Here is a 22005-nt window from a genome sequence, read left to right on the forward strand (position 1 = left end):
GATCACATCACTGCACTCATCTTCGGCAACAGAGTGAGACTTCATCTCAAAAAAAAAAAAAAAAAATCTTGATTCCTTTATCCCCTGTGCTTCACAGCATTCAGAGTCTTCCATATTTTCTGGGAGTTTCTTGGTTAGTTGGGCTTGGCCTCTCCTCACTTACTGTTGGAGCCTGCCCTCTTCTCTGTGCTCCAGAGCAGATCATGTTTTCTCTACTCAGTTCCCTCTAGTGAGGAGACTCATTCCACTTTCACCCCGACCTTAGCACCAAGCACCATTAATTCAAGACCACTATGTGGAGGAGATAAGGGAGAATTACATCCCACGAAGAGCAGCAAAATGCATAAACATGCATATATATACACATACATGCATGTATATGCACATATACACACATATACCTATATATGCATATATACATACACACATATATACACGTATACACATATATACACACACACATATATACATGCATATATTGCCACCACTATCCTGAATCTCCTATTTTTTCCCATCAGAAGGAATTTCTCCACCCCACCCTACCATTTTCTTGGAACTTCTAGTCTCTCTCACATTATTAATTCTACACCTGGGGCTGCCTTGCCCCCTCTTGCTAACTGCCTGGTGGTAACTTGGCACTCCTCTTAGTTACTACTTAACGTTACAGCTCACCCTTTTTTACATCATATTTATGAAGCATTAAATATTCTAAAAGTGGCCGGGCGCAGTGATTCATGCCTGTAATCTCAGCACTTTGGGAGGTCAAGGCGGGCGGATCACGAGGTCAGGAGTTCAAAACCTCCTGACCAACATGGTGAAACCCTGTTTCTACTACAAATACAAAAATTAGCTGGGCATGATGGCGTGTGTCTGTAATCCCAGCTACTCAAGAGGCTGAGGCAAGATAATCACTTGAACCTGGGAGGCAGAGGTCACAAAGAGCCGAGATTTGTGCCACTGCACTCCAGCCTGGGTGACAGAACAAGACTCTCAAAAAAAAAGAAAAAAAAAAAAACAAGCTACTTTGTCTAGGGTACCCTATTATACCAAGGAATTTAGTGCCTCATGAAAAAAGACTCTCAAAGATGTTTTTCTAAACAATAGAACTTTCTACCTTAGAAATCATTTATGATATTATCCAACATCATTATTTTTTATTTTATATATATTTTTCACTACAATAAAAATCTTTCAAATATATCAAAATACAATTTTATTAAAACAGAAAAGTTGTTTATTAGATAATCTTTTAATTTTAACATATTAATTTATCTATCGGGGTTCTATGTCATTCACTCAGGAAGAGAATTCAATGAATAAATGTGGTAACTTCACATATCAGTAGAACTTTTTCACAAAAATGGGCAATTTTTCATTTTTCAGAGTGAACACTGAGCCACCACCTGAGGAAAAATAAATGATCATTTTTAACAATTAAAGTTACTTTTTTTTAATCATCTGGTCTTTTAAAATGTTTTTGGACTTATAGATCAAGATAAGAAGTTAGCATGCATTCATCCTTCTTTCAATTTGTATCCATCCCTAATTTATTTCTTCCTATTGTGCAATAGCTCATTATTAAGCTGAGCTTCCATTTTACTCATTCATGTTTATTTATGGGTCAGGCAACTGAACTGCATACAAATTCACAAATTTTCTTTTTTTTTTTTTGAGATGGAATCTTTCTCTGTCGCCCAGGCTGGAGTCAGTGGTGCAGTCTTGGCTCACTGCAAGCTCTGCCTCCAGGGTTCATGCCATTCTCCTGCCTCAGCCTCCCGATTAGCTGGGACTACAGGCACCCACCACCACACCTGGCTAATTTTTTGTGTTTTTAGTAGAGACGGGGTTTCACTATGTTAGACAGGATGGTATGGATCTCCTGACCTCGTGATCTGCCCACCTCAGCCTCCAAAAGTCCTGGGATGCAGGCTTGAGCAACCACACCCAGCCTACAAATTTTCTTTGTAACTTACCTTATTATTAAATTGGTCTTCCTAATTCTTATTTTTTATTTTTTATTTTTTTGAGATGGAGTCTTGCTCTGTTGCCCAGGCTACAGTGCAGTGGTGCAATCTCAGCTCACAGCAACCTCCTCCACCTCCCGGGTTAAAGCCACTCTCCTACCTCAGCCTCCAGAGTAGCTGGGATTACAGGCATGCACCACCATGCCCGGCTAATTTTGTATTTTTGGTAGAGACAGGGTTTCTCCATGTTGGTCAGGCTGGTCTCAAACTCCCAACCTCAGGTGGTCTGCCTGCCTTGGCCTCCCAAAGTGTTGGAATTACAGGTGTGAGCCACCGCACCCAGCCTGGTCTTTTAAAATTTGACCTAAACAGTTCATCCTGTCATGTTCTTCATGAGAGATGAAGGTCCACTATTTTTCCCTTGTTATTTTAATAAAAACAACTATTTACCTTGAATATACTGAATATACACAAAATACATATTCATTTACACACCATGGCTTTTTAAAAGGGTTGTCCTTAGATGTGGCCTCCAGAGATAGTTAAGCTGTAAATGGAAGGCTTCATATGTAAAGACATTTTCCTTTTGACCTTGTTTCTTATAGTGAGTGTGTGTGTGTGTCTGCTTTTAGTGGTAGAAGTTAAGGGGAATCTCTATGATTGTTTTTCTTTCTCTCCATTTATCCCTCACTTTCTTCCTTTCTTTTTTTTTTTTTTTTTTTTGAAACAGAGTCTTCCTTTGTCAGTGCAGTGGCATGATCTCGACTCACTACGAACTCTCCCTCCTGGGTTCAAGTGATTCTTATGCTCAGCCTCTCAGGTAGCTGGGATTACAGGCATCCACCACCATGCCCAGCTAATTTTTGTATTTTAATGGAGACGGGGTTTTGCCATGTTGCCCAGGCTGGTCTCAAACTCCTGAGCTCAGGCAATCTGCCCAGGTCGGCCTCCCAAAGTGCTGAGATTACAGGCATCAGCCACCATGCCCGGCCCCATTTATCCCTCATTTTAATCTTTTTTTAATTTTTTTTTTCTTTTTTTGAGATGGAGTCTTGCTCTGTCACCCAGGCAGGAGTGCAGTGGCAGGATTTTGGCTCACTGCAACTTCGGCCTCTCAGGTTCAAGCAATTCTCCTGCCTCAGCCTCCCAAGTAGCTGGGACTACAGGTGCCCGCCACCATGCCTGGCTAATTTTTTGTATGTTTAGTAGAGATGGAGTTTCACCATGTTAGCCAGGATGGTCTCAGTCTCCTGACCTCATGATCCACCTGCGTCAGCCTCCCAAAGTTCTGGGATTACAGGCATGAGCCACCTCGCCTGGACTATCCCTCACTTTATAACGTTAATCAAGTTCTTTTATAATTTTATGTTAAAGATTTTTGAATTTTGTTAATCTATTTTATTTTCCTTCATAAAATGATCAAAGCTAGAAATAACATTACAAAGTATATCATAATCGTTAATAGAAAGAGCTCTATAATCACCTTAAATTTCTTTTCTCTCTTTTCTAGTTATGTGATCTTAGGCAAGTTACATAAATTACCTGTGTTCAGTTTATTTATTTGTGAAATGGGGAAAATAATGGTGTCTGTCTCTGGGTAAGATTGTAGTGAGGGTGAATAACAGATTTATCAAGCATAAAGCAGTGCCTGGGACACAGGAATTGCCCTCTCTGCATGTCCCTGCATATGTGTGCATACAGGCATGAATCACTTGATGATGGAATAAATTTGGAGAAATATGTCTTTAGGCAGTTTTGTTATTGTGCAAATATCTCAGAGTGTACTTACACAAACATAGATGGGATAGCCTACTACTCTGCTAGAGTATATGATAGAGTATATGTAGCCTGTTGCTCCTAGGCTACAAATCTGTACAGCATGTTACTGTACTAAATACTGCAGGCAACTGTAACACAGTGGTAGGTATTTTGCATCTTATCATAGAAAAGTTGCAGTAAAAAAAAAAAAAGGGTACACTTGTAGAGGGCACTTACCATGAATGGAGCTTGCACAGCTGGAAGTTGCTCTGGGTAAGTGAGTGAGAGGTGAGTGAATATGAAGGCCTAGGACATTACAGGCACTGTTGTAGACTTTAGCAGTACTGGATGTACACTTAAGCTATGCCAAATTTATTTTTAAATTGTTTTCTTTTATCAATAATAAATTAGCTTTAGCTTACTGTAATTTTTTTATTTAATATACTTTTTTTTAACCTTTTGGCTCCTTTGTCACAACTCTTAGCTTAAAAGATAAACATATTGTACAACTTTTAAAAAATATTATTTTCTTTATATCTAAGTCTATAAGCTTTTTCCAATTTTTAATTTTTGTGTTACTTTTTAACTCTTTTATAAAAACAAACACAAACACGCACATTAGTTTAGGCCTATACAGGGTCAGGATCATCAACATCATTGTCTTCCACCTTCATATTCTGTCTCAATGGAAGTTCCTTGGGGCAATAACACACATGAAGCTGACATCTCCTATGATAACAATCCCTCCTTCTGGATACCTCCTGAAGGACCTGCCTGAAATTGCTCTACTGTTCAGTTTTCTTTTTCTTTTTTAATAAGTAGTACCCTCTCAAAACATGATAAAAAGGGCCAGGCATGGTGGCTCATACCTGTAATGCAAGCAATTTGGGAGGCTGAGGCGGGAGGATCACTTGAGGGCAGCAGTTGAAGAGCAGCCTGGCCAACATGGTGAAACCCTGTTTCTACTAAAAATACAAAAATTAGGCAGGTGCAGTGGTGGGCACCTGTAGTCCCAGTTACTTGGGAGGCTGAGGCAGAAAAATCACTTGAAACCGGGAGGTGGAGGTTGCAGTGAGCCGATATCACACCATTGCGACTCCAGCCTGGGCAACAGAGGGAGGCTCCATCTCAAAAAAAAAAAGATAAAAAGAATAGAGTAGTAAATATATAAACCAGTAATATTGTCACTTATTATCATTATCAGGTATTATGTTCTGTAAGTAATTATATGTGCTAGAAGCCTGGCAGCACAATAGGTCTGTTTTCACCAGCATCAGCACAGACATGTGAGTAATGAATTGTGCAATGATATTACATTGACTATGACATCACTAGGAAACAGGAATTTTTCAGCTCCATTACAATCCTACAGGACCAATATGTGGTCCACCATTTACTGAAATGTATTTACATGGTGCATGACTGTAAAATTACTAGTCTTCAAAAATCAGTTGTATCTTCAACATTTCCTACCTCTGCAAAATGCATCACCATTCTCCCAGTTACCCAGGCTTAAAACCTCAGAATTCTATCAAATTATTTCATTTCCTTACATCTCATGTTTAATTAGTCACTGATTCCCATCAATTTTCCCCTATCATGTTTAATAGTACCAACACATTATTTCTCTTAGAAAAACATTTTTCTAGTTTAAGCTCTTAATTTAGCCTATTTTTAAAATATCTCAAAGTTTTCCATACAGTCTTTATTTCTTATTTCTTAAAATATTTTCTATATTTTGATACAACTAACCTTTCTAAAGCATAAATATCTCACTTTGTCACTTGTATGCCCCCCCCAAAAAAACAAAAAAAAATCTTCTTGGCCTAGAAAGTAAAATTATAATACTTGGCATAATGTAGACAGAAATTCCCATTTATCCTTTTTCTCCTTTGCCCCCACACCTTTCTTCCATGTTCACATCAGTACCTAATGTCCCAGACATATGGAATTCATTGTTTCATGAATAAAGCCAACACATTCTAACTACCATGCATTTAGTCAAACCATCTGGCCACCTGGAATTTCCTACCATCCCCCTTAAAATTTAAATTAAAAAATTCCACTGTTCTGTCCTCTCTGAAGATGTCCCTGAACCTTTATTGAAACTCAGTGACATATCCTTTGGTTCCCGCAGCCTTTATAGTATATGTCATAATTTAGCACATATATTACTCTGCCGTACATTTTAGTAAGTTAATGACCTGTCTCTTTTCACTGATAAAACAGTGTCAGGATTTTTTCATTTTTGTATTCCCTACTGGTCCACAGAATGCTATGAACATATAATTTGCTAAGTTAATTTTAAATTGACTTAAACTTACTGGTGAATTCACCGATTAACTGTTCTTTTCCAGTATTACTCTTAGAAATGTCCTTCCCTTGATATATTTTATGTTCTAAAAAATTAATTTCATTTTAAGAATCACATCCTCCAAAACAAAAGAAACAAAAGCTCCCATACAATTCTAATGCTAGTTATAGGTAACATTAAAAAATGGCATACCAACTGTAAAAACCAAAAACAAAAAAACAAACAAAAACAAACAAACAAACAAAACAATTCCCATGAAAGCCAGAGGCAAGCAATGCAAATTTTAATGTCAATGTTGTCATTTTTTCCTAGGTTAGGGGACAATATAACCACATTTATAAACTTGTTCTTTTTGTCTGTCCTCATGTTGACCTCACACACAGCATATTATGCCATTAAAACAACAAAAAAAGGAGAAAATGTTATATTGAAATCCAGTATTTTCTTACAACAATTCCTTACTGTGAATTGTGAATGAAAATTAAATTCTTTAATCACTAGGAAAGACTCTGAGTGTGAGAGTGTTTCTTTCAGCTGATATAAACATTGATAAGATCAAAGCTTGCTCTAAATTATCTGTCTTACCAGGTCTTGACTGAATCTCAGAACAAAATCCTGTAGTTTCTCTTTATTTCAGATAAACTTTTGATCTTTTAAAAATATAGGCACAGCTGGGCACAGTGGCTCAGTCCTGTAATCTCAGCAGTTTGGGAGGCCGAGGTGGGCAGATAATGAGGTCTAGATATCGAGACCATCCTGGCCAACATGGTGAAACTCTGTCTCTACTAAAAATACAAAAATTAGCTGGGCGTGGTGGTGCACACTTGTAGTCCCAGCTACTCAGGAGGCTGAGGCAGGAGAATCGCTTGAACCTGGGAGGCTGAGGTTGCAGTGAGATGAGAACGTGCCATTGCACTCCAGCCTGGGTGTCCAAGCGAAATTCCATCTCAAAAATAAAAAGATGAATAGGCACATCTGGCTAAGGAAATGGCAAAAAGGCAAAAAGATATGCACAAAAAAGTTAGCCACTACTTGCATTGAAAATGGGTTCAAGTTTAAGGTTTTGGCAAGTGTTTGAGAAAAATATGAATTAAGCTCATTTTCTGTGGAGACAAGTCTCTAGGCGTTTAGTTTTGGTTAAGTTAAATACTTAAATCTATTTAAAATTTTAAAGACCTTAGTAATGTAAACAAATGGTGTTGAGTTTGGACTTCTCTACAATATCTATGTGGAATCTTAGGAAAGGAAGAGTGAAAGGATACAATGCATTTTAAATGGTAGTTCAACCTAAATCCTAAGCATAAGCATAATACACTGCTGCATTTTTTTTTGACAGATCCTAACTCTGTCCCCCAGACTGAAGTGCAGTGGTGCCATCTTGACTCACTGCAACCCCAGTCTCCTAGATTCAAGCTATTCTCCTGCCTCAGCCTCCCAAGTATCTGGGATCACAGGCAGACACCAGTCACACCCAGCTTATTTTTTGTTTTTATGTTTTTTTCTTTTTTTGGAGACAGAGTCTTGCTCTGTCACCCAGGCTGGAATACAATGGCACAACCTCGGCTCACTGCAACCTCCGCTTCCCAGGTTCAAGCAATTCTCCTGCCTCAGCCTCCTGAGTAGTTGGGATTACAGGCACGTGCCGCCATGCCGGGCTATCTGCCTCCCAGGTTCAAGCGATTCTTCTGCCTCAGCCTCTTGAGTAGCTGGGATTACAGGCATGTGCCACCATGTCTGGCTAATTTTTGTATTTTTAGTAGAGACAGGGTTTCACCATGTTGGTCAGGCCGGTCTCAAACTCCTGACCTCCTGATCCACCTGCCTCAGCCTCCCAAAGTGCTGGAATAATAGGCGTGAGCCACCATGCCCAGCCCATTTTTTGTATTTTTAATAGAGGTGAGTTTTCACCATGTTGACCAGGCTGATCTCGAACTCCTGACCTCAAGTGATCTGCCCCCCTCCACCTGCCAAAATGCTGGGATTACAGACAAGAGCCACTATGCCTAGCCAATATGTTACGTTTAAAAAATAAGTTATTCATTTTAGTTTTCTTCTGTTGCTAATGATCATTTCTATTTTGTAGGGAAAAGGAAGAGGGATCAGACTGTTACTGTCTATGTAGAAAGGGAAGACATAATAAATTCCATTTTGACCTGTACCTTGAACAATTGCTTTGTCCTGAGATTCTGTTAATCTGTAACTTTGCCCCAATCACTTTGCCCCAACCTCTTTGCCCCAACCTTGAGCTCACAAAAAATGTGTTGTATGGAATCAAGGTTTAAGGGATCTAGGGCTGTGCCTTGTTAACAAAATGTTTACAAGTAGTATGCTTGGTAAAAGTCATCGCCATTCTCTAGTCTCGATAAACCAAGGGCACAATGCACTGCAGAAAATGGCAGGGACCTCTGCCTTGGAAAGCTGGGTATTGTCCAAGGTTTCTCCCCATGTGATAGTCTGAAATATGCCTCATTGGATGAGAAAGACCTGATCATCCCCCAGCCCAACACCCATAAACGGTCTGTGCTGAGGTGGATTAGTAAAAGAGGAAAGCCCTTGCAGTTGAGATAGAGGAAGGCCACTGTCTCCTGCCTGCTCCTGGGAATGGACTGTCTCGGTATAAAACCCGATTTTACATTTGTTCAATTCTGAGATAGGAGAAAAACCACCCTATGGTGGGAGGCAAGACATGTTGGCAGCAATGCTGCTTTATTGTTCTTTACTCCACTGAAATGTTTGGGCAGAGAGAAACATAAATCTGGCCTACGTGCACATTCAGGCATAGTACCTCCCGTTGAACTTAATTATGACACAGATTCTTCTGCTCACATGTTTTTTTGCTGACCTTCTCCCTATTATCACCCTGCTCTCCTACCACATTCCTCTTGCTGAGATAATGAAAATAATAATCAATAAAAACTGAGGGAACTCAGAGGCCGGTGCCGGTGCAGGTGCTTGGTATGCTGAGCGCTGGTTCCCTGGACCCACTTTTCTTTCTCTATACTTTGACTCTGTGTCTTATTTCTTTTCTCAGTCTCTCATCCCACCTGACTAGAAGTACCCACAGGTGTGGAGGGGCTGGCCACCCCTTCATATTTTCACTTAATTTACTCTGAATCTATGCCACTTTTGCATTTGAGGCTAATGTTTGTATTGAAGGAAAGGATAGCAAGTCAATTTACAATTGGATTTTTTCAATGTATAGAGTTACATGTTTACTAAAAGGAGTAGCCCTTAATTATTTTTAAAAAGCCCATAGCAAGCAAGATGATTAACAATTTTTATATGAACAGATGTCTTACAATATTTTAAACATCTAGAGAACACTGATACCTTCTTCACTTACTGACAATGGCATATTATCAATTCACTTTTCCAAAGAGATAGAAGTTACTTCTTTTGACTTAGATCTGACTTCTTAAACTGTCAAATGAAGTAGCTGAGTATAACTCACCACCTACAACTTTGATATTTAGCCTCCTCTCTTCATTTGCTTTGTAGTATATGTACTGTAGCCCTTACTTTAATATTTCTATATCTTACACATCTTTCTCTCTTAAAAATGTGCTTTCATTTAGATGAGAAATACAATTTTAAGGGAGAAGTTGACTCATGCCTAGTTCTGTATTTTTTTTTAATTGCTGATCTGTCCTGAGGAAATTAATGTCACCCTACTGGGTATGATGCTGTCCCTCTGGAGAGATTCCTGCAAGTTATGACCACTGGGGATTTTATAGGTGTCCACATTAAGCCTTTCACTGAGAGAAGAGATTAACTTGCAGTTGCCTCTCTGACACAAATATATCTAAGAAATCAACATAATCTTTCAAAACCCTTCTGGCTAATACTAGTTTGTAGCCACTATTAATATAGTGGTTCTAAGATTGTTCCAGGGTCTCAAAGCCTTAAATCATTTCATGATTATACTCAGTTATAACTCAGTAGCTGAGTTATACTCAGCTACTTCATTTAACAGTTTAAGAAGTCAGATCTAAGTCAAAAGAAGTAACTTCTATCTCTTTGGAAAAGTGAATTGATAATATGCCATTGTCAATAAGTGAAGATGGTATCAGTGTTCTCTAGATGTTTAAATGTCTAAATGCAAATGTCAACATATAATGCTTACAAGGACATAACTGGGTGTTTCACACTATTATTTTAGTTTTAACCCACTTGATCCATCAAGTTATCTGTCATAGAACAAATGAAAGGCCCCTTTAGAGAAGTCTCAGAATAAAAAATAGGCCTAGTTATGTTCGTTGGGAGAGAAGTAATTAAAGCATGGGTTTACATTTTCTGTCTATAAGAAATTGTCATTGTAGCTGTTGTTTGTTTCAAAATCTATGTACAGTTCTGACCCACCAACTGACAATGGCTGCCTGACTCTAACACTCTGGTGTGTTATTGTAAATTCCCTGAGTCTTCTTTATAGCAAGAGAAACAATCAGGACATTCTGAAAGTAATACACTGTGGATATTTACATGGCCAGAGTATAATTTTCTCTGCTTAATAATAAAACTTAATAATGAGCTTAATAATAAAACTCACCTACAAATACAAAATAAACCTGTGTCAAAATTTATTTCACTTATTCCTGAGGAAATCAGTAGGTGGGAAAGCTGGTTCCAGAACAATTAAAAAAAAAATTACAGATTTTCTTTCCCCAAAAACAAGAAATGTTAAAATAAGACAACTATGTTAGAAGCAAAACTGGGCTGGGAGCGCTGGCTCACACCTGTAATCCCAGCACTTTGGGAGGCCAAGGCGGGCGGATCAGGAGGTCAGAAAATCGAGACCATCCTGACTAACATGGTGAAATCTGGTCTCTACTAAAAATACAAAACCAAAATTAGCCGGGCATGGTGGCCTGTAGTCCCAGCTACTCAGGATGCTGAGGTAGGAGAATGGCGTGAACCCAGGAGGTGGAGCTTGCAGTGATCCCAGATTGCGACACTGCACTCCAGCCTGGGCGACAGAGTGAAACTCCGCCTCGGGAAAAAAAAAAAAAAGAAGCAAAATTGATTAATAACAACAAATAGTACTGGGTAAACTGGATATCCACAGGCAAAATATAAAGTTTGGGCCCTTAACTTACATAATGTACAAAAATAAGCTAAAATAGATCAAAGACTTAAAAGTAACAACTACAACCCTTAAACTCTTAGAAAAAAAAAACATAGGAGAAAATATTCTTTATGTTAGATTTAACAATGATTTCTTAGATATGATATCAAAGGTACAGGGAATAAAAAAATAACAAAAAAATTAGTTTCATCAAAAGTAAAAGTTCTGTGCATTAAAAGTCACCATTGACCAGGTGTGGTGGCTCACGCCTGTAATCCCAGCACTTTGGGAGGCTGAGGCAGGTGGATCACAAGGTCAGGAATTTGAGACCAGCCTGGCCAATATGGTGAATCCCCATTTCCACTAAAAATACAAAAATTAGCTGGGCATGGTGGTGTGCACCTGTAATCCCAGCTACTTGGGAGGCTGAGGCAAAAGAATCACTTGAACCTGGGAGGTGGAGGTTGCAGTGAGCTGAGATTGTGCCGCTGCACTCCAGCCTGGGCGACAGAGGGAGACTCCATCTCAAAAAAAAAGTCACCCTCAAGACAGTGGAACAACAACTCAAAGAATGGGAGAAGATGTCTGCAAATCACATATGTGATATGACATCAGTATATGTGGATATAATATGTATAATAGAATAAAGAACTCCAGCAACTCAACAATAATAAATGGTTCAGTTTGTTAAATAGGCAAAGGACTTGAATAGATAATTATCTAAAGAAGATATACGAATGGCCAACAAGCACAGGAAAAGAGGCTCAATATCACTAGCATTAGAAAAACACAAATGAAAGTAATGATGAGATATCATTTCACACCCATTAGGATGATTACAAAACAGAAACTCCAGAAAATAACAAGGGTTAGTGAGGATTCAGAATCAATGGGAACCCCTGTGCATTGCTGGTGGGAATGTAAAATGGTGTAGCTTCTGTGGACAACAGTTAGGTGGCTCCTCAAAGGTTAAACATAGAACTACTATGTGATCCAGCAATTCTATGCCTATATACATGCCCAAAGTAATTGCAAATAGAGACTCCAACAGATATTAACCACCAATGTTCACGGTACCATGATTTACAGTAACGAAAAGCAGGAAGCAACTCAAAGGTTCATCAATAAATGAATGAATAAACAAAATACACCATATTCACATAATGGAAACTTATTCAGCCTTATTAAGGAACGAAATTCTAATATACACTACAGAACTTCAATGACTACAACATACGTAAACTTTGAAAACATTATGCTTAGTGAAATAAGCCAGACGCAAAAGGATAAATATTGCTTGAAGTACTTAGAATAAGCAAATCATAGAGACAGAATAATCATTACCAGGGACTAGTGTGGGTGAGAAGTTATTGTTTAATGGGTACAGAGCTTCTATATGGGATGATTAAAGAGTTCTGGAAATGGACGGTGGTAAAGGTTGTGCAATTTGGTGAATCTAATGTCCTCCGAACTGTTCACTTAAAATTCATTAAAGTGATAAATTTTACAGTATGTGTATTTTACCACAATTTAAAGAAGAAAATTAAAAGAAAAAATATGTATTCCCAATTGCACTGAATTTTTTGTTATTAAGCATAAAATTTAAACTTTATTAAACTTATTAGAAAAAGGGAATTGGAAATGTGATATAATGAAGTAATTCACAAAAATGTGTACAGTAAATGTACTCAAGAGCAGTTTTTCTGACATTTGATGAACTCCTATCAGTTGTGAATTAAAACTGATTAATATCCTTCATGGAAACAGATCCATAAGGTCTGGCATTGTCTTTTTCTACTAGAGAGAAACCTAGAAGTTATCACATAATCGCATAGCATCTAGGATCAAATCAACTAATACATGGCCAAGTCAAAAGAAAATGAAGTAATCTTTGGGTTAACCTTTTAGAGGATAGCTTTTAATAATGTAATATTACACTAAAAATACATGTTTTATGTCAGAGTTTTAGATCCTTTTCCTTAGCAGTCCCCCATCACAAATATGTCCTCTGTTAGTGCTAATCCATAACTAACTCAGTTCCTTATTTTCATGTCAATAATCTCCAAGTGTTATTCTTTTTTTTTTTTTTTTTTTTTGAGACAGAGTCTGGCTCTGTCTCCCAGGCTGGAGTACAGTGGTATGATCTCGGCTCACTGCAGGCTCCGCCTCCGGGTTCACGCCATTCTCCTGCCTCAGCCTCCGGAGTAGCTGGGACTACAGGCGCCCGCCACCACGCCCGGCTAATTTTTTGTATTTTTAGTAGAGACGGGGTTTCACCGTGTTAGCCAGGATGGTCTCGATCTCCTCACCACGTGATCCGCCCGCCTCAGCCTCCCAAAGTGCTGGGATTACAGGAGTGAGCCACTGGCTCGGCCTCCAAGTGTGATTCTTAATCAAAAAAAGAAAAAGTTTATCTGACTATATTCGACCCTGATTATTTATGTAGCTTCAGAAAGACGAGTTAAACACATAGATGAAGTCTTCCCTCCACCAGGTTCTAAAATGTAAGATTCATGGCCTTCTGAAAACACTCCCTTACCAATGTGAGGCTGGAACCATAGAACAGGTGGAGGACTTAGTAGGTATTGGCTCAACATTTAAAGTACAATCTTTTTCCTTAATAGGTATTTTCATACCTTATAAACACATGTGTGACCTTGGATGTCCAATTAAATCCCAGGAAAAAAGGACAGATTCTTGATGAAACTAGGCAAATATTGAGACAGCAAAAAAAAGGGCTCCCCAGCAGAACCTCCTACCAGCTTGCACACTGGCAGGAGTGCACACTGAGGTGGAGCCTCGGGAAGTTTGCAGCAGGGAGGAGCCTGGCCTCTTCTGTTCCAGGACGGAGGCTGGGATTCAATCTGTGGAGCAGGAAGCTGGGTAGCAGGACTCACTTTACTGAGAGTCTCTGTTTCTCCTTTTTTCCCTTTTGCCCAATAAATTCCTTTTTTCTTACCCTTCAAAGCGTTGGTGAGCCTAATATTTCATGGCTGTGTGACAAGAACGCAGCTTTTAGCTGAACTAAGGAGAAAGTCCTACAATAATAATATGTTGTCTTACAAGCATGGAGAGTCAGCACAAATATATTTTTCTGAATTCTCAGAGAAAAATAGAAATTAGACAGCGTTTGAAGGATGTATTTCACTTACAAGCTGTAGTATATAAAATTGAGGATCAGAGCTAGAAAAAGAAACTGTGTAATTAATACTCCTTCTACTGGATGTTGAGTCAGTTTTTTGCTTTGATAAAATTATCTACCAATGAGGCAAAAAATAAATCCTTAAAACAATGAGATTTAAAAGTAAGTTGTTATCCTCAGTACTTTATAGGAGAACATTCAAGTAAGTGTCAGAGGAAAACAAAAACCACCTAGAGAAGCAACTAAATGGCTGTTTAATTTATATAGTAAACAATAATATAAAAATGGAGAAGAATAAAATTCTGCATTAGGTTCAATACTATCTCATAAAGACTTGACTAATGTTTCCCCTGGGGGCATATACCTCTCCAATTTCCTATTACAGTCTCTAATCTATGAGTTAAACGTCTACAGTTCCTAAACAATTCACCTGTTTTTTTTTTTTTTTTTTTTTTTTTTTTTTTTTTTTTTTGGACAGAGTATCCCTGTGTCACCAGGCTGGAGTGCAGTGGTGTGATCTTGGCTCACTGCAACCTCTGCCTCCTGGGTTCAAGTGATTCTCCTGTCTCAGCCTCCTGAATAGATGAGACTACAGGCATGCACCACGACGCCCAGCTAGTTTTTGTATTTTTAGTAGAGATGGGGTTTCACCATGGTGGCCATGATGGTCTCGACCTCTTGACCTCCTGATGTGCCCACCTCAGCCTCCCAAAGTGCTGGGATTACAGGCTTGGGCCACCGCACCCCACCACCATTCATCTTAATATGTAAGATTATGTAAAATGAACTGAGAAGGCTGAGTCTTTTAGAATTGACCTCATGCAACTCACACAGATGTGTGGACCTAATGAAGAAATATGGGGCATACCAAAGAAGTCCAATTTATTTTAGCCTCATCCATTTTATAAGGCAAAAATTGTCACAGTTTTTCTAGAGGTCACCTAGGAAATCTAAAAAATTCTTATTTTTCCCTAAAAATCAGAAAATATTTACTTTTTGGAATTTAAGATATAATTTCAGATGGGCAAAAATTAAGTGTTATCAGAGGAGATTTGGTCACTGTGATAAAGATAGGAATACAGGTACAGAGAAGAAAATGGTGGCAATAATCCCAATGACAATACAATATTCTAAAATAAGCATAGAAAAATATATCATAATTGTTAGAAAATGTATCCGTTTCATAATTAATTATGCTGTACAAATTTTTTTCTTATTTTTCTTTCTAGCTTCATTGAAGTATGATTGATAAATAAAAATTGTACATATTTAAGTTATACAATATGATGTGATGTATGTATACATTGTGAAGTAATAGCCGCAGTCAATTAACATTTTCATCAACTTACAAAGTTACACTTTCTCTGTGTGTGTCTATGTGTGCTAGTATGGAAATACATAAGACCTACCTGTTAGCAAAATTCAAGTATACAATACATTCTTATCAGCTGTAGCTACTATGCTATATATGTTAGGTATCCAGAATTTATTCATCTTTTAACTAAAAGCATCTCCCCATTTTTCCTACCTTCTAATCCCTAGCATCTAACGAGTTTAAATTTTTTAGATTTCACAGATAAATGAGATTATGCAGTATATTTGTCTTTCTGTGTCTGGCTTATTTTACTTAGCATTTTGTTCTCTCAGTCCATCAATGCTATCACAAATTTTAGGATTTCTTTCTTTTGTAAGGATGAATAATATTCCATTGTATGTATATGCCACATTTTCTTTATCCACTAGTCTGTAATAAAGGCTATTATTCAAAATACACAAGAAACCCTTCAAATTTCACAAGAAAGCAAACAATTCAGTTAAAAATGGGGAAACAATATAAATGGATAAGTCACCAAAGGAAATATAAAAATGGCAAATAAGTATTTGAAAATATATTCAACAACATATGACTTTAGGGGGATAAAGCAATTCTATATATTGAAATTTCCTTTAACAAAGAAAGCAAATAGAAAACTTTCTCAGAAAAACAAAACTTTAGTGATACATCATCAGCTGACCTGTCTTGCAAGAAATACTAAAGGAAGTTCTTCAAGTGGAGAGAAAATGATGCAAGTGAGAAATTCAGATACACAATAAAGAAGTAATAAATGAAAAAGAATAAATTAAAGTTAAACACTTTTTTATTCTTAGTGATCCACAAGATAACTGTTTAGTCACAAAAAATAGGTAATTATAGAATGTGGACAGATGAAATTAACAATAGCAATGTCATAAGGTACAGGAGGTACAATCTGGTAGTATTTTTATGGGATACCTACACTATGTGTGAAGTAACAATTTTATTTGAAGATAGACATAAAATGTATATAATCAATTCTAATTAATTTAAAGATAGACTTAAAATGCATATAATCAATCCTAAGAAAACCACCGCAAATTTTTAAAAGAAGTGATGAGATCACATCTCATGAGGTGATGAGATACACCAAGAGCTGAGATAAAAATGCAATCATAGAAGATGCTCAATTAAAATAAGAGAAGGCAGGCCAGGCACAGTGGCTCCTGCCAGTAATTCCAGCACTTTGGGATGCCAAGGTGGGTGGACCACCTGAGGCTAGCCCGACCAACATGATGAAACACCGTCTCTATTAAAAATACAAAAGTTAGCCTGGTGTTGTGGCACACATCTGTAATCCCAGCTACTCTGGGCTGAGGTGGGAGGATCACTTTAACCTGAGATGTGGAGGTTGCAGTGTGCCAAGACTACCACTGCACTCCAGCCTAGGTGACAGAGTGAGGCTCTATCTCAAAATAAAATAAAATAAAATAAAATAAAATAAAATAAAATAAAATAAAATAAAATAAAATAAAAATAAATGAATATAATTAATGTTTACATTCTACTTCAACAAAAGTAGAATACAAATTCTTCTCTAGTTTGTACAAGACACACTGCATTATGGGCCATAAATGTCTTAAAATTTTTCAAAGAATAAAGTTCATACAAAGTACACACTCAGACCACAATAAAAATTAAAGTAGAAATAAACAGCAGGAAGAATTGAAAAATTTTTTCAAATATTTGAAGACTTAACAAAACATCTAAATGCATCCCAAAAGAAGACTAAACAGTAATTAAAATATTTGGAATTAAATGAAAATGAAATCACAACTTATTAAAATATATGAGATACAGTAGAACTAGTACCTAAATTTATAGCATTAAATGCATATTATTATGAAAAAAGAGATAAAATCAATAACCTAAGCTTCTGCCTTAAGAAACTAGAAAAAGAAAATCCAAAGTAAATAACAAGGGAAAAAATATATAAAGTTTAGCAGATATCAGTAAAATAGAAAACAGGAAAACAATAGAGAAAATCAATGAAACAGAAAGCTGTTTCTTTGAAACGATCTATAAGCTTGCTAACATTTAGACAAACTAATAAAGAAAAAAAGAGAGAATGCACAACTTACAAATATTGGAAGTGAAACAGGGGTATGGGTTATGACTACTGATTTTGTGGACATTAAAAGGATGATATATTTACTATATTAAAAACTCTATACTCACAAGTTCAATAACCTATATAAAATGGACAAATACCTTGAAAGACACAATATGCCAATACTCACAAAAGAAAAAATAGATAACATGAGTACTCTTATATCTATAAAAGGAATTGAATAAATAGTTAATAACCCGCCCACCCCTCCAATGGTTCCAGGCCCAAAAGGCTTTAGTGGTGAATTCTATCAAGCATTTACTGGTGAAATTATACCAATTTTCCACAGACTTTTCAAGAAAATGGAATTAGAGAGAACACTTCCTAATTCATTCTATGAGGTAAATATTACCCTCTTACCAAATCCAATAGACATAAAATTAAATAAAATCAATATATCAATATCTCTCATGAACAAAGATTCAATAATCCTTCACAAAATACTAGACAATTGAATCTAACTATGTATTTATTTTAGGTAAGAGAGTATGCAAGACTGATTCAATATTAGAAAATTATCTGCAGAATTTCCTAAATCAACAGGTTAAGGAAGAAAAATCATGTGACTGTATCAATTGATGTAGAAAAAGCTTATGGCAAAATCTATCACCCATCTATAATTTGAGAAACTCTCAGAAAACTAGGAATTGAGGTGAATTTTCATAACTTGACAAAGAACATCTACAAAACCCCTAAAACTATCATACTTAATGATGAGAAATGGGATGCTTTTTCCCGAAAACCAGGAGCAAGAAGAATTTTGTTTTTTGTTTTTTTTCTTTCACCACTTGCAAAATGAAACCACCACTTTGGAAGACAGATGGGCAATTTCTTATGCCCATAGTTGCTATACTATATGTAAAAAAAAAAAAAAAAGTCTTACATATAATATAGCAATTGTGTTTTTTGTTTGTTTGTTTTGAGATAGAGTCTTGCTCTGTCACCCAGGCTGGAGCGCAGTGGTGCAATAGAAGGATACTGCAACTTCCACCTCCTGGGTTCAAACAATTCTCCTGCCTCGCCTCCAGAGTAGCTGGGACTACAGGCACCTACCACCATACCCGGCTAATTTTTTTTTTTTTTTGTATTTTACTAGAGACAGTATAACCTGTTGATTTGGGAAATTTTACCATGTGGCCCAGGCTGTTGTCCAACTCCTGAGCTCAGGCAATGTGACCGCCTCGGCCTCCCAAAGTGCTAGGATTACAGGTGTGAGCCACCGTGCCTGGCTGCAAATGTGTTTTTAGGTGTTTATCCACCTTATTTGAAAACTATGTCCACACCAAAACTGACACATGAATATATATATAGCAGCTTTGTTTATAATTCCCGAAACTGGAAGAAACCAAGAGGTCTCATAATTGATGAATGGAAAAAAAAAAACTGTGATACGTCATATAAGGGAATATTACTTCCTAAAAAAGTAAATGATCTGGCAAAAGATTCAGTGAGGAGGTTTAATAGGTGAAGCACGTGGGCATTATTTGGACCAGTCAGAGTATTCTGCATGTTACCACAACTGTGGAATCACGATAGTATGCATTTGCGGTTTTTTTTGTTTTTTTTTTTTGTTTTGTTTTGTTTTTGAGATGAAGTCTGCTCTGTCGGCCAGGCTGGAGTGCAGTGGCACGATCTCGGTTCACTGCAAGCTCTGCAACCCGGATTCACGCCATTCTCACTCCTCAGCCTCCCGAGTAGCTGGGACTACAGGTGCCTGCCACCACGGCGGGCTAATTTTGTTTTTGTATTTTTAGTAGAGACGGGGTTTCACCGTGTAGCCAGGGTGGTCTCCATCTCCTGACCTTGTGATCTGCCCACCTCGGCCTCCCAAAGTGCTGGGATTACAGGCGTGAGCCACTGCACCCGGCCTGCGTTTGTTAAAAAACAAAGAATCTCACAGCACAAAGAGTGTCACTTAATATATGCAAACTTTAAAAAAACAACAACAACAAAGTAGGTGTTCTGGGGATCCTGGGATGGAATGCAGAATGTGATAGAAAATCTAAAGTATTACAAATGTATAAAGCCACTTCACTCTAGGGAGTGGGAAAAACGTGCTGACATAAGCATCTTAGAAAATGGATGGGCCTTCTGTGGTGGCTCACACCTGTAATCCCAGCACTTTGGGAGGCCAAGGTGGGCGGATCACCTGAGGCTGGGAGTTTGAGACCAGCCTGGCCAAAATGGTGAAACCCCATCTCTACTAAAAAGACAAAAATTAGCTGGGCATGATGGCGGGTGTCTGTAATCCCAGCTACTCAGGAGGCTGAGGCAGGAAAATCACTTGGACCTGGGAAGTAGAGGTTGCAGTGAGCAGAGATCACGCCACTGCACTCCAGCCTCAGCCTGAGCAAGAAGAGCAAAACTCCATCTTAAAAAAGAAAAAGAAAAAGAAACAAAGAAAATGCATGAAGACTGAAAGGAAGAGAAACTGCAAACAACTCATGTGATCTGGTTGGTATAGCTGTTTCCTACAGGAAATGGGATAGCGATTCTGATATTGATAGAGAATAAATGTATATTGGAACTAGACAGTTAAGCAAATGGATGACAAATGACAGGAGCCTGGTTTCTCACTATTAAAGTGGGAGGTTACATGTAAGCAAGGGGAGAAGGCCAGAATGATCATGTGATAAAAGAATTGAGTCGTAGACATCAGTATGAACTAACACTTATACACATTACATTTAGAAATATTTATAGTTACGTGTATACACAGCTTTGTATACACACATTTATTTCTTTGCTCTGTAAACGAAGACGGTCTAGAACCAATGATATCCCAGCAGAAATGAGCATATCTAACACTCAAGTCTTCAATTCTTGGGTTTTTGTTCATGATCCGGGATCCAGGAGTTGGGCTCTGGGGCTGGGCATTGTGTAGCCTCCGGGATGGTGCTGAGCATCCATTCCCACCCTCCTGCAGCTGGGGACCCATCCCTTGACTTGGGCCCCCTGGAGGCAAGAACATGGTCACCCACTTTAATCACATGGTCCCTATCACATAATCAGAGGGCGCTGTGGGTTTTAACTCTTCAAGCTAGATGTGTAAACAATTCGACATAGGTAAGATATAGTGACTAGAAGTCTTTTATTTATTTATTTTGAGAGAGAGTCTCTGTTGCCCAGGCTTGGAGTGCAGTGGCACAAACAATCAAACAATAACCAAAATCCAGAAGAATGAAAAGGTCAAATGCTGTCAAGGATGGGGGGCAACAGGACCTCTCATTCCTTGTTTGTGGCACAGTCAGTTTACTGTACCCACGAACTCCCAGGCCCAAGTGATCATGCCACAACCAATCTCCCAAGTAGCTGGGGCCACAGGCATGCACCACCATGCCTGGCTGATTGGTTTTATTTTTATAGAGATAAAGTTTCCCTGTGTTGTCTAAGCTGGTCTCAAACTCCTGGGATCAAGTGATCCTCCTATCTCGGTCTCCCAAAGTGCTGTAAGTACAGGCATGAGGTCCTGCACCCAGCCTGGAAGTCTTTATAGATAAGTTCAATTTAACTGTTTCTCCATCTGCTCCACTCAGCCGAGTTTCCCTCTCAGTCCAAGGGTGAGAACTGCAGCTCAGCCCCATCCAGGATGGCTGCAGATGACCCAGCGCCACTGCCATACTCCAGATGCTGGTCAACGAGGAAGGGATCCTGAGGCCTGGCAGCGGGCGCTCTCAGGAACCTTGAAGCCCTCTAAACGGGACCCGCCATCCGTGCCTGTCAGAACTGGTGCCGCTACCTGCACTTGGCACACAGGCAAATATGGCCAAGCAACCCCAAACTCCCCTCTTCCCCTCTGGGCCCAGGCGGCGCTGAACCTGCTGCTCAGCCGCCTCCTGGCGACTGCTCAGTGCCCAGAGCCTACAAACCAGCGCTCAGGGCGCGAGCCAAGGAAGAGCAGGGCCTAGAGTGGGAGGGCGTGTGCCACACGGCTACCCTCAGGCCGTCGGGCCCAGCCCTGCAGCCTCTACCGTGGGCTCAGCTGCAGCTGGCATTTGAAGGTGGCAGCAGTGGTGGCAACCCCAGAACCTGTCCGCGCCACCAGCAGGCGAACCCCAGGGTCGGACACCGCCACTGCGCCTAAGTCAGGCAGTGGGACCTCAGTTGCAGGATCGTGGGAACCTGCTGCAAAGCCTCGTCGCCGCAGCTGTACAGGGCCCAGTGGTCGCAAGCCTGCGCTGCCAGCGCGAGCCGAGGAAGAGCAGAGCCCCGGGTGGAAGGGCGATGTACTCGGCGATGCTCAGTGGTCTGGGCCCAGCCCTGTAGCCTCTACCATGGGCTCAGCTGCAGCTGCCACCTGA

The 22005-nt window shown here is 38.9% G+C and overlaps 1 pseudogene; it reads left to right on the forward strand.

Annotated features, from left to right (window-relative positions):
* The first annotated feature begins 8347 nt into the window (after positions 1–8347).
* LOC134757839 (uncharacterized) lies at positions 8348–22005 on the forward strand (annotated as a pseudogene).

Source organism: Gorilla gorilla, chromosome 22 (assembly GCF_029281585.2).
Source record: "Gorilla gorilla gorilla isolate KB3781 chromosome 22, NHGRI_mGorGor1-v2.1_pri, whole genome shotgun sequence".
In the NCBI taxonomy this organism is placed as follows: domain Eukaryota; kingdom Metazoa; phylum Chordata; class Mammalia; order Primates; family Hominidae; genus Gorilla; species Gorilla gorilla.